The following is a 12,335-nucleotide window of genomic DNA, read 5'->3' on the forward strand; positions in this document are numbered from 1 at the left end:
GCTGCATACTTTCTTTTTTGTTTGAATATGTTTTATTACCATCTAGGCAGCCATTGTTTTTCTATTCATTTCATAACAGAAAGAAAATCAGCTTCTGTCCATTAAACTATTAAAATAACTCTGATTTGTGGAAAAACGAACCAGTGGACTTCCTTCCACAGTGTTTCTTCTGCAGCTCCTAAAGCCACATATGAGGAAATGTGGAACCTTCATTGTTTCTGTGTAATGCACAGAAATATATATATTGATGAATTAAATAGTTAATTTAGAATCAATAAATATACATCAAAGTGTCTTGATTTCAAAATGGAGTATTGCAGGTCAAATCAAGTGAATCCTACTTTCTCTTCAAAAGGTTCATTGGCCTCTACCAGTAATTTGGGATTGTAATCCGAGTCTTTCCCTTTTCCAGACATTTATGCTGAAGAACCTGTAATGAATTGTTTTGTTAAATGTTAACATTTGGGTTTTGGAATGTAACTGTCAGACATCCAGTTTGACATGCTGCCCCATTTAACTACTTAGAACTAAATATTTACCTACAATATGTGTTACTGTTGTAATACACCCCAATTTGTTCTGTGTAAATACATCTCTAGATGCTCCAAAGCTTCCCTCTGTGTCAGTGAGTCCCTGTGGTGAGATAATGGAGGGCAGTTCAGTGACTCTGACCTGTGGCAGTGATGCTAAACCAGCAGCTACCTATACCTGGTACAAGGAGAACCAAACAGTGCTTCAGGGGCAACGGGGAAGTTTTCATTTCACCTCCATCAGCTCTGAGGACAGAGGGATCTACTACTGCAAGTCTGAGAATCAATATGGACAGATCAGCTCTTCATTTCTATTCATTAATGTCCAGTGTAAGTACAAAACATCGACACATCTTTTACACAAAGGGTGGATTTACAAGTTGCTTAGAGTAGGATGATTTGAGCCAAATGGGACTTTCAACCAATTACTGTATTGTTTCTAGGAAAGCAAAGACAAGATTGGTCATGTGACCATAAATAGCAACAACAGGCAGGTTTACTAACACTACGATGGCAAGAAAATTATAGTTTAGAAGGCTACAGGTTCAACATACAGTAGACTGACTTTAGCTCTAAACTGGTTTATAATGCAAATTGTTGGAAATGATAAGACATAGTTGAGTTGAACCTGTCACCACAGCTGTGGTTTGTTTGCAACAATGGAGCGAGCATCAGTAATAACAATAGTTAAACCATAATATTTTACAGTTGGTAATGAATGAAAGTCACACCGTTTTCTAAAAAGTCTCAATATGCAACATGTGGATTTTTGATTTCTTTCTTACTGTGTATGTTAAATGTTGAACCCACAATGCAAAGCATTTTCCCTCTGGGATAATAATGATAAAGTTGGTTTGTTATATGACTTTGGCACCTCCTGCTGGTAGTTCAAAAGAATGTGGCAGACATCAATATGTCAACAATTTAGACAAAAACGTGTGTCACCAAAGTTATTTGAAAGATTTTATAATGACATTAAAAGCATCTTCACATACACAACAGTTTTTTACACAATTTTCTTCAATATTCCTCCAACATTATGCATAAAAATATTAATGAGATGAATCTCCATACATATTGTCCTCCAGATGGTCCAAAGCTTCCCTCTGTGTCAGTGAGTCCCTCTGGTGAGATACTGGAGGGCAGTTCAGTGACTCTGAACTGTAGCAGTGATGCTAACCCAGCATCTAATTACACCTGGTACAAGAAGAATGTAAATCCAGACCTTCAACCTCTCAGTAAAGAACCACAGCTTGTCTTCAGTTCCATCCAGTCCTCTGACTCTGGAGAGTATTACTGTACAGCTGAGAACCGACTGGGGAAGAGGACATCTGAATACATCTCTATTGATGTGAAATGTGAGTGAAACAGCTTATTTAAAGGTTCATACCGGTGGTTTATATATAATTTGTAGTAAAATGACTAAAACTTACATATTGTTGCACAGCACTTTCCAAATCATGCTGCATACTTTCTATTTAGTTTGAATATGTTTTATTACCACCCAGGCAGCCATTGTTTTTCTATTCATTTCATAACAGAAAGAAAATCAGCTTCTGTCCATTAAACTATTACAATAACTCTGATTTGTGGAAAAACGAACCAGTGGACTTCCTTCCACAGTGTTTCTTCTGCAGCTCATGAAGCCACATATGAGGAAATGTGGAACTTTCATTTGTTTCTGTGTAATGCATCGTAATATATATATTGATGAACTAAATAGTTAACTTAGAATCAATAAATATACATCAAAGTGTCTTGATTTCAAAATGGAGTATTGCAGGTCAAATCCAGTGAATCCTACTTTCTCTTCAAAAGGTTCATTGGCCTCTACCAGTAATTTGGGATTGTAATCCGAGTCTTTCCCTTTTCCAGACATTTATGCTGAAGAACCTGTGATGAATTGTTTTGTTAAATGTAAACATTTGTCTTTTGGAATGTAACTGTCAGACATCCAGTTTGACATGCTGCCCCATTTAACTACTTAGAACTAAATATTTACCTACAATATGTGTTACTGTTGTAATACACGCCAATTTATTCTGTGTAAATACATCTCCAGATGCTCCAAAGCTTCCCTCTGTGTCAGTGAGTCCCTCTGGTGAAATAGTTGAGGGCAGTTCAGTGACTCTGACCTGTGGCAGTGATGCTAAACCAGCAGCTACCTATACCTGGTACAAGGAGAACCAAACAGTGCTTCAGGGGCAACAAAGAAGTTTTCATTTCACCTCCATCAGCTCTGAGGACAGAGGGATCTACTACTGCAAGTCTGAGAATCAATATGGACACATCAACTCTTCATTTCTATTCATTGATGTCCAGTGTAAGTACAAAACATTGACACATCTTTTACGCAAAGGGTGGATTTACAAGTTGCTAGGAGTAGGATGGTTTGAGCCAAATGGAACTTTCAACCAATTACTGTATGGTTTCTAGGAAAGCAAAGACAAAATTGGTTATGTGACCATAAATAGCAACAACAGGCAGGTTTACTAACACTACGATGGCAAGAAAATTATAGTTTAGAAAGCTACAGGTTCAACATACAGTAGACTGACTTTAGCTCTAAATTGGTTTATGCTGCAAGTTGTTGGAAATGATAAGACTTAGTTGAGTTGAACCTCCCACCACAGCTGTGGTTTGTTTGCAACAATGGAGCGAGCATCAGTAATAACAATAGTTAAACCTTAATATTTTAGAGAGGGTAATGAATGAAAGCCACTTAGTTTTCTAAAAAGCCTCAATGTGCAACATGTGTCTTTTTTCTTTCTTTCTTACTGTGTATGTTATATGTTGAACCCACAATGCAAAGCATTTCCCTTCTGGGAAAATAATGATAAAGTTGGTTCGTTATATGACTTTTGAACCTCCTGCTGGTAGTTCAAAAGAATGTGGCAGACATCAATTTGTCAATAATTTCAACAAAACCGTGTGCCACCAGTTTTATTTGAAAGATGCTATGTTCATGTTAAAAGCATCTTCACACACACAACACAGTTTTCTACACAATTTTCTTCATTATTCCTCCAACATTATGCATAAAAATATTAATGAGATGCATCTCCATACATATTGTCCTCCAGATGGTCCAAACCTTCCCTCTGTGTCAGTGAGTCCCTCTGGTGAGATACTGGAGGGCAGTTCAGTGAATCTGACCTGTAGCAGTGATGCTAACCCAGCAGCTAATTATACCTGGTACAAGAAGAATGTAAATCCAGACCTTCAACCTCTCAGTAAAGAACCACAGCTTGTCTTCAGCTCCATCCAGTCCTCTGACTCTGGAGAGTATTACTTTATAGCACAGAACCTGCTGGGGAAGAGGACATCTGAATACATCTTTATTGATGTGAAATGTGAGTGAAACAGCTTATTCAAAGGATCATACCAGTGGTTTATATATAATTTGTATTAAATTGACTACAACTTACATATTGTTGCATAGCACTTTCCAAACCATGCCGCATTTTTTTCTTTTTTGTTTGAATATATTTTATTACCACCCAGGCAGCCATTGTTTTTCTATTCACTTCATAACAGAAAGAAAATCAGCTTCTGTCCATTAAACTATTAAAATAACTCTGATCTGTGACAAAATGAACCAGTGGACTTCCTTCCACAGCATTTCTTCTGCAGCTCATGAAGCCACATACGAGGAAATGTGGAAACTTCATTTGTTTCCGTGTAATGCATCGTAATATATATACTGATGAATTGAATAGTTAACTATAGAATCCATAAATATACATCAAAGTGTCTTGATTTCAAAATGGAGTATTGCAGGTCAAATCCAGTGAATCCTACTTTCTCTTCAAAAGGTTGAGTTGCTTCTACCAGTAATTTGGTATTGTAATCTGAGTCTTTCCCTTTTCCAGACATTCATGCTGAAGAACCTGTAATGAATTGTTTTGTTAAATGTTAACATTTGGGTTTTGGAATGTAACTGTCAGACATCCAGTTTGACATGCTGCCCCATTTAACTACTTAGAACTAAATATTTACCTACAATATGTGTTACTGTTGTAATACACCCCAATTTGTTCTGTGTAAATACATCTCCAGATGCTCCAAAGCTTCCCTCTGTGTCAGTGAGTCCCTCTGGTGAAATAGTTGAGGGCAGTTCAGTGACTCTGACCTGTGGCAGTGATGCTAAACCAGCAGCTACCTATACCTGGTACAAGGAGAACCAAACAGTGCTTCAGGGGCAACGGGGAAGTTTTCATTTCACCTCCATCAGCTCTGAGGACAGAGGGATCTACTACTGCAAGTCTGAGAATCAATATGGACAGATCAACTCTTCATTTCTATTCATTGATGTCCAGTGTAAGTACAAAACATCAACACATCTTTTAGGCAAAGGGTGGATTTACAAGTTGCTTAGAGTAGGATGATTTGACCTAAAGGGGACATTCAACCAACTACTGTATGGTTTCTAGGAAAGCAAAGACAAAATTGGTTATGTGACCATAAATAGCAACAACAGGCAGGTTTACTAACACTACGATGGCAAGAAAATTATAGTTTAGAAAGCTACAGGTTCAACATACAGTAGACTGACTTTAGCTCTAAATTGGTTTATGCTGCAAGTTGTTGGAAATGATAAGACTTAGTTGAGTTGAACCTCCCACCACAGCTGTGGTTTGTTTGCAACAATGGAGCGAGCATCAGTAATAACAATAGTTAAACCTTAATAATTTACAGTTGGTAATGAATGAAAGCCACTTCATTTTCTAAAAAGCCTCAATGTGCAACATGTGTCTTTTTTCTTTCTTTCTTACTGTGTATGTTAAATGTTGAACCCACACTGCAAAGCATTTTCCATCTGGGATAATAATGATAAAGTTGGTTTGTTATATATGAGTTTGGCACCTCCTGCTGGTAGTTCGAAAGAATGTGGCAGACATCAATTTGTCAACAATTTCAACAAAAACGTGTGCCACCAGAGTTATTTGAAAGATGCTATGATCACATTAAAAGCATCTACACATAGACAACACCATTTTTTTCATTATTCCTCCAACATTATTCATAAAATATAATAAAAAGATCCATCTCTATACATATTGTCCTCCAGATGCTCCAAAGCTTCCCTCTGTGTCAATGATTCCCACTGGTGAGATAGTGGAGGGCAGTTCAGTGACTCTGACCTGTAGCAGTGATGCTAACCCAGTAGCTAATTATACCTGGTACAAGGAGAATGAAGACTCACCAAATGCATCAGGACAGATCTTCACCATCACTGATGTCAGACCTGAACACAGTGGGAATTATTACTGTGAAGCCCAGAACAGAAGAGGACGTCATAACTCCACCTTATATCTGACTGTTGTGGCTGGTAAGTTATGTTCATTGACCTTCACACACACACACACACACACACACACACACACACACACACACACACACACACACACACACACACACACACACACACATAGACACACCCATACACATACCTGTATACTACAGTTATTGATAAGCCATATCTTATCACTGTCGGTCTCAATTTTTAGGGAAATCAGTAATTACAATTAATATCATCGTGGTGATTCTGGTGGTCCTGATGCTGATTCCTCTGCTTCTCTTGTGTCTGTGTATAAGGTAAAACAATAAAGGAAACATCCCTTCTTTTATTTTCTAATTAAAACATTTTCATGATTTTTAAGTCAGGAATTCTATTTAGTTAAGTATTTCTTGATTTTGTTGTATTCAATCCAGGAAGAAGAAAACTCTGAGCTCCACCACTGAACTGAATGAACCTGTAGAGACTATAGAGGTGAGAGAGAGACCTTATTGACAGAACTTACCCTAAAATACAGTTATGATGATTTGGCTTATAAATGCACGAGAACACATTTTATTATTAACATGAAGCTGTAAAGTGAATTAAAATGTAAATGTAAATGTAAATGTTTCAGGCCTTAAAGGTCAGCATAGCATTGAGTCTAAAGCAATAATTTTAAATATATCAATAATTCAACAATTATTGATTAATAATTATTGTAAAATTTCTAACAGTATGCAAATTGCATGAATGAGGCTCATTGAGTCTTATATTGTCATCTCTATCCATCAGCTGGACTCTCCTCTTGTGTGTGAGAACGTCTCAGACTTGCAGGTCGTCGCTGTTGCAGATGGAAGACACAGAGGAGCATGAAGACGTGGAGTAAAGTCCAGTCAGGTTGGAGCCTCCTGAAACGGGAAAAAACAGGCAGACATCAAATTCATAGTTACAGTTATGAGAAGTAACTCATCTAAATTTCATGTGATTTTGTTGTGATGCAGTAGAACCAGAGGCTGGACTCACCTGATGGACTCAGAAAGTACTACAACAGTGAAATATAACAGTGGAGAGAGAGGCTCTAGAGGATGATGTGGACGTTTTCATGTTCAGTTTTCAGTAGCAGCAGGTGTGTGTAACTCATAATTGTGTTAATGTATATTGAGTGGTCTGTCTGAGGTAATGCAGGCTATATTATTGTACTTTACGCCTTTGTCCTTTTCCATATTACTGATATTTAGGATTAGAGCTGTTATGTTAAATATTATTTTAATTGTATACATAATAAATCACTTTTGAAGAATCCTGTTTGGCTTCCTGGTTTGCACCTGTCCTGGTTCACAAAGCTCATTAAGTCTGTTCAGAACAGAGACATCAAACTGGATGCATCACATTCACACCATGTGCAGTAAACTGTATATTTTCTAATATAATTTCAATTCTATCACATTTTGCTGAATGTCACATTATCCAGGTATCGCTGTGGCTGAATAAACAGCCAGTTTCCACAAAAAATGTAAATGGAAACTTAATTTCAGTTCCCTTTCACTCCTGCAGAGTGTGACCGTGTGAAGAAAGTTTAAAGGGCAGCTTCACATTTTTTCAAGTCTGTCTTAAAACAACAGTCAGGTGCCCATATGAACATTGAAACAGGTGTTGCTCATTATTCTTGTTCATACTGACCATTAGAAGATCACATCCTAATGCTCTTCCAATGTAAGTAATGGGGGACAAAATCCAGTCTTCATTTTGACCAAAAATATATTGAAAAGTTTATATAAACATAATATGAGGCTTCAGACATCTGAGTCAGTCCAAAAAAAGTGGATATATTCTACAATTACAGTCTTTTTAGTAAGAAATGTCGTCTTTGTGTCTCGATGGACAGTGTTTTCCTGTTCAGCTGCAGTGGAGGGGTCGTAAGAAAAAGAGGAAATTTGATACTAAAACACAATAAAAAAAGATATTGACTCAATATGACTAGTTTGAAGCTTCATAATGGCTTCAAAGAAACTTTTAAATACATTTTTTCACAGAAGGAGGACTGTGGATTTTATCCTCTATCACTTACAGTGAGAGTGCATTATGAAGGGATCTTTATGGTTGATATGAACAGGATGAATGATTACAGCAAGAAAATGATGATTTGGGATGTTGCTAAAATGGAGATGCACAGACACAGTTTGTATTGAAGAAGACCTTAGTTGTCATGAGAGCTGTCTATCACCTTTTCGGTCCATTTAAACTCTTTGGGGTCACTCAGGGAAGCAGAATGTGTGGTAGTTTACTGAGTGTGAAGCCTTTTCAGTATAACAGTCCATATTTGTTAATCACAACTGTAGATCACTGAATCATTTTCATACTTAGACACATCAACTGTGAGTGTTTGTTCAACTACTGAACAACAAAGTCACCAATGTGAACAATCAACACTTCTGAAAATGAACCTCTAACTGTAATGTTTAATGAATTTAATGTCAAGACTAAACAGATTAAGATGCAACTCAATCATAAAAAGTGAAAATTACTAAAAGTAAATTGAAATGTGTGTAAACAATCAGTGATTGATGGTAAAATGTTGTTTCAGGGTTGTGATTCAGTATCTCTGATGTTTCACTGTCCTCTAGTGGTGAAGCTTCAGTGTTGCAGATTCAGGCTTCATCACTGATGATGTGCTCTGTGTTACAGTCAGAATGATTGTGAATGAGTGAGTTTCCAACTGCAGATGTAAAACATTTTGTCATCTGATTTACACATAGATTTCTGTATAATTTTTTGATGTACTTTGCTTTTTACTTGTTTCTTAATAGTTACAGTAAACATTGTGCTCAGCATGTGTTTTCTTACATCCCATACTGATGCAGTACATCTCTTTGAACTCATGGTGGTGTATTCAGTGTCTTAACATGCACTAGAAGTGTGAAGAGATGCATCAAACCAAATGTCACACATCCATCACGTGTCATGTTTTTTCTTTAGACACTGAACTGTGCCCACACTTAATAAGACTAAGATAATGACAATGTCTCATTATTTCTTTTTTCTGTTTAAATTACTAACAGGTCAGAACACTGGTCTATTATTCTCTCTAACATAGATTATACTAAGTCTTTAGAAAACAGTAAAAATCGGTTTTAACTTATGTGTTCACTGTCATTTAGCTCCTCATGCATATTCATAATAATAAGAAAGGAAGTTAATCAAGTCTTTTAACATCCTGATGTCTGACTTCTGCTCACAGATCACAGAGGATGAGCATCTTAAGAGACAACGTCCCTCTCTGTTGTAAGTAGAATAGTTTACTGATATGACTATTACATGTTATGAACATTACTGGATGTATTTCATTGTCTCTTAAGCCTCACAGAGAGATGAGAGGAGCAGCTATGACTTTAACAGCAGCAGCGAGTGGATTTGTTGTCTTCCTTCTCTCTGTGTAGGTGAAAACTTGTTGTCACCTATTTTATTTTAGCCGCTTTCAACAGTTCTCATCACGTCATGTTCTGCATTTCTCCCTGGTTTCCTCACTTAACTGAGCAGCAACTTGACCAAAGAACTAACAGAGAGGAAACTAATCAAGACAACCACAGACTCTTTAATGATTCATTTTCTTCTTCTCATCCTGTTCAGTAAAACTGCATTGATGTTCACAGGTTCAATACATTCTTGTTCCTTCACTGCACCTTCAGACTGTACTATGTTCTGTCTCAGTGCACAGAGAGATTAACTGTAAACAGCATCTAAAACTGTTTCTTTGTATTGTAAATAATTGTAAATAATTGTAAAAATATTTTCAAAGAGAATTATAGAGTAAATTATGAAGTAAATGAATATAAGATAAAATAATGTGAATAGTGAATATAAGATGTGTAAGAAACACACTTCAGGCGTTCAACTTTGGCTTTTTTAGACTACCACAAACAAGCAGAGCAACAGTAAAAGCTTGCAGAATGATAGGCCTAAAGCTGAAACACTCAGCAGTAAGAAATGACAAAATACTGTATTCCAGTTCAGTTCCAGTTAGATTGATGCACGATGAGGAGCTTTGAATGACAATGACTGCACCTACAGATACCCATCCAGAATAAATGACCATGATACTGAAGTTGAGAGAACATTCTGGTTTAGTAAATGGAGTAATTATGCACCTGTGGATATGAAAACGGACTCAGAGTACGCAGGTTGTCTGCAGTATCACTATGATAAGAACAACTGCACTCTGAGAATCACAAACCTGAGAGAGAGCGATTCAGCTGAGTACAAATTCAGATTCATAACAAAACAAGGAGGGAGATATACTGGTTTTCCTGGAGTCACTTTGACTGTCACAGGTAACGTTTGTCACATAACGCCTACCGTCAGTTGCACCGGGTTGCAAGTTATTTACAACCAATCTAATGTCACTTTAGTAAATTTATAGTTACCTGTACCGGCTTGCCTTTTACTAATACAACTAATCTAATGTAACTTCAGTAAATTCTATCGTTACTTGCACCAGTTGCAAGCTACTAATCGAACTAATCTAACATACCATCAGTAAGTTCTATCGATACATGCACCTGGTTAAAACTGATCTATCCTCACCTTAGTAATGTCTACCGTCACTAGCACCAGGCCGCAAGTTACTACTATAACTAATATAACATCACTTTAGTAACATCCATAGTTACCGGCACTGGGTTGCAAGTTACTAATTCAACTATAACGTCACTTTAGTAACATCTAGCTACTGGCACCAGGTTGCCAGATACTAATTTATGTCATCTCTGTAAGGTCTATCGTTATGTGCATCAGGTTGCTAGTTAATATACAACTAATCTAAAGTCACTTCAGTAACGCCCACCATTACACACACTGGGTTGCCAAATAGTATTACAACTACTCTAACATAACATCAGTAAACATCTATCGTTATGTGCACAGGGTTCCAAGTTAATAATACAACTAAATCAAACGTCATTTCAGTAACGTCTGCCGTTACATGTACTGGATTGCAAGTTCCTAATAGAACAAATCAAACATCACTTTTTGTAGCTTCTATCATTATGCACACCTGGTTGCCAATTACTAATACAACTAATCTAACGTCACTTCAGTATCATCTGCTGTTATGTGCAGCCAGCTTTAGCCGGGGCATTTGGCACCGGGATGCCTGCGCCCCCTGCTGCCCACTCCCAGCAACCACAGCAGACACAGACCCAGACAACATCAGCTCTACATAGACGCTGTTCTTTCTGCTGGTTTTGGGGGTTTCCATGGTGGATGATGGTTCTCCCTCCAAATGGCCAACCGAGATCACGCAGTTGCAGAAAATTCTTTGAAACATCTTCATGAGATCTACCCAGCCCTCATTGCTTCATGACAAACACAGCATGACCTCCCGTCATTCGATCTCATCATTATGACAGTTTCATTACCTATGCCCCTTCTGTGATGGCCATCAAAACACATACCATCCATTCTGTCCAGCTCTGTCCTCGGCTCGGATGCAGACATTGGCCATTCTCGCATGGTTGGCAAAAATCACGGCGAGCTGGCTCTCAGCGGCGTGGCGGAGAAAACAGCAGTCGACTTGGTGAAGAAGAGCGGGGCAGAGAAGTTCCACGTCTTCCTGAAGAAACTCTGTTTCTTCCTTCTCGAGGGAATTTGAGGACGCTTGTTGCAGCAGCGGTCTCTCTCGGATCCAGGCATGTGTTTGGGTGAACACGGGTGAAGTCTCGTCACGTCCGGCAAGGGGAGTGTTTGGTGAGGGGAAAACATGTGCGTGGGGTACCCCCTTTAGTCAGTCACAGAGGGACAGAAGTTACTCCTGGCTCAGCGACATGGGAAAGGCATGTTCTTCAGGGCACATTCAGTTTTAAAGGGGCGATGATGTCATGGCTGTGTCATCAGGACACTCCGCTGTGCAGGAGCGTCTCCGCCAATGAGAGACTGTATGTTGACTGTTCCCTGCTGAGGTGTGAAAATCGCAAAGCATCACTGGAAATGGAGTTCGCAATGGACTCCCATTGTCTGTAAGCATCATTTTGGCACTATTTCTTTGTCTCTGGGGAAACAAAGGAAAAAGCATCTCGTGGTCAAGCCTCAGCGGGTACATGTAGGACTTCTCTGTGTGACCTTGTGGTTTGATGAAAAAACTGTTCATCAAACAACTGTTCTGACAAACAACTTTTAATCTCTGCCTTACGTGTGTTCAAAGGGACAGAGACATTAAAGAAATTTGCAATCAAGAACAAATCTGCTTTTGTGCATCTATCCAACTTATCAAGGGCGGGATCTTGTGCAAAATCATCCATATCAAATGAAAGTTGAGACATGGTATACCCCAACACACAAAGAAAAACTGCCAACCAAAAACATGAAATAACCAACCTCCTCAGTTCTCGTGAGCACTGGAAAAAAGACCGGACGAGTCACCAATTTATGTTACTCCCAGGTCTAGGGGCATGAGAGTGCAACATAAAGACAAAGAAGCGGAGGGCGATGAATGCAAAAAAGAAGCAATTTATTGCTACCACAAGTGAGCA

Source organism: Thunnus albacares, chromosome 3 (assembly GCF_914725855.1).
Source record: "Thunnus albacares chromosome 3, fThuAlb1.1, whole genome shotgun sequence".
Lineage (NCBI taxonomy): Eukaryota > Metazoa > Chordata > Actinopteri > Scombriformes > Scombridae > Thunnus > Thunnus albacares.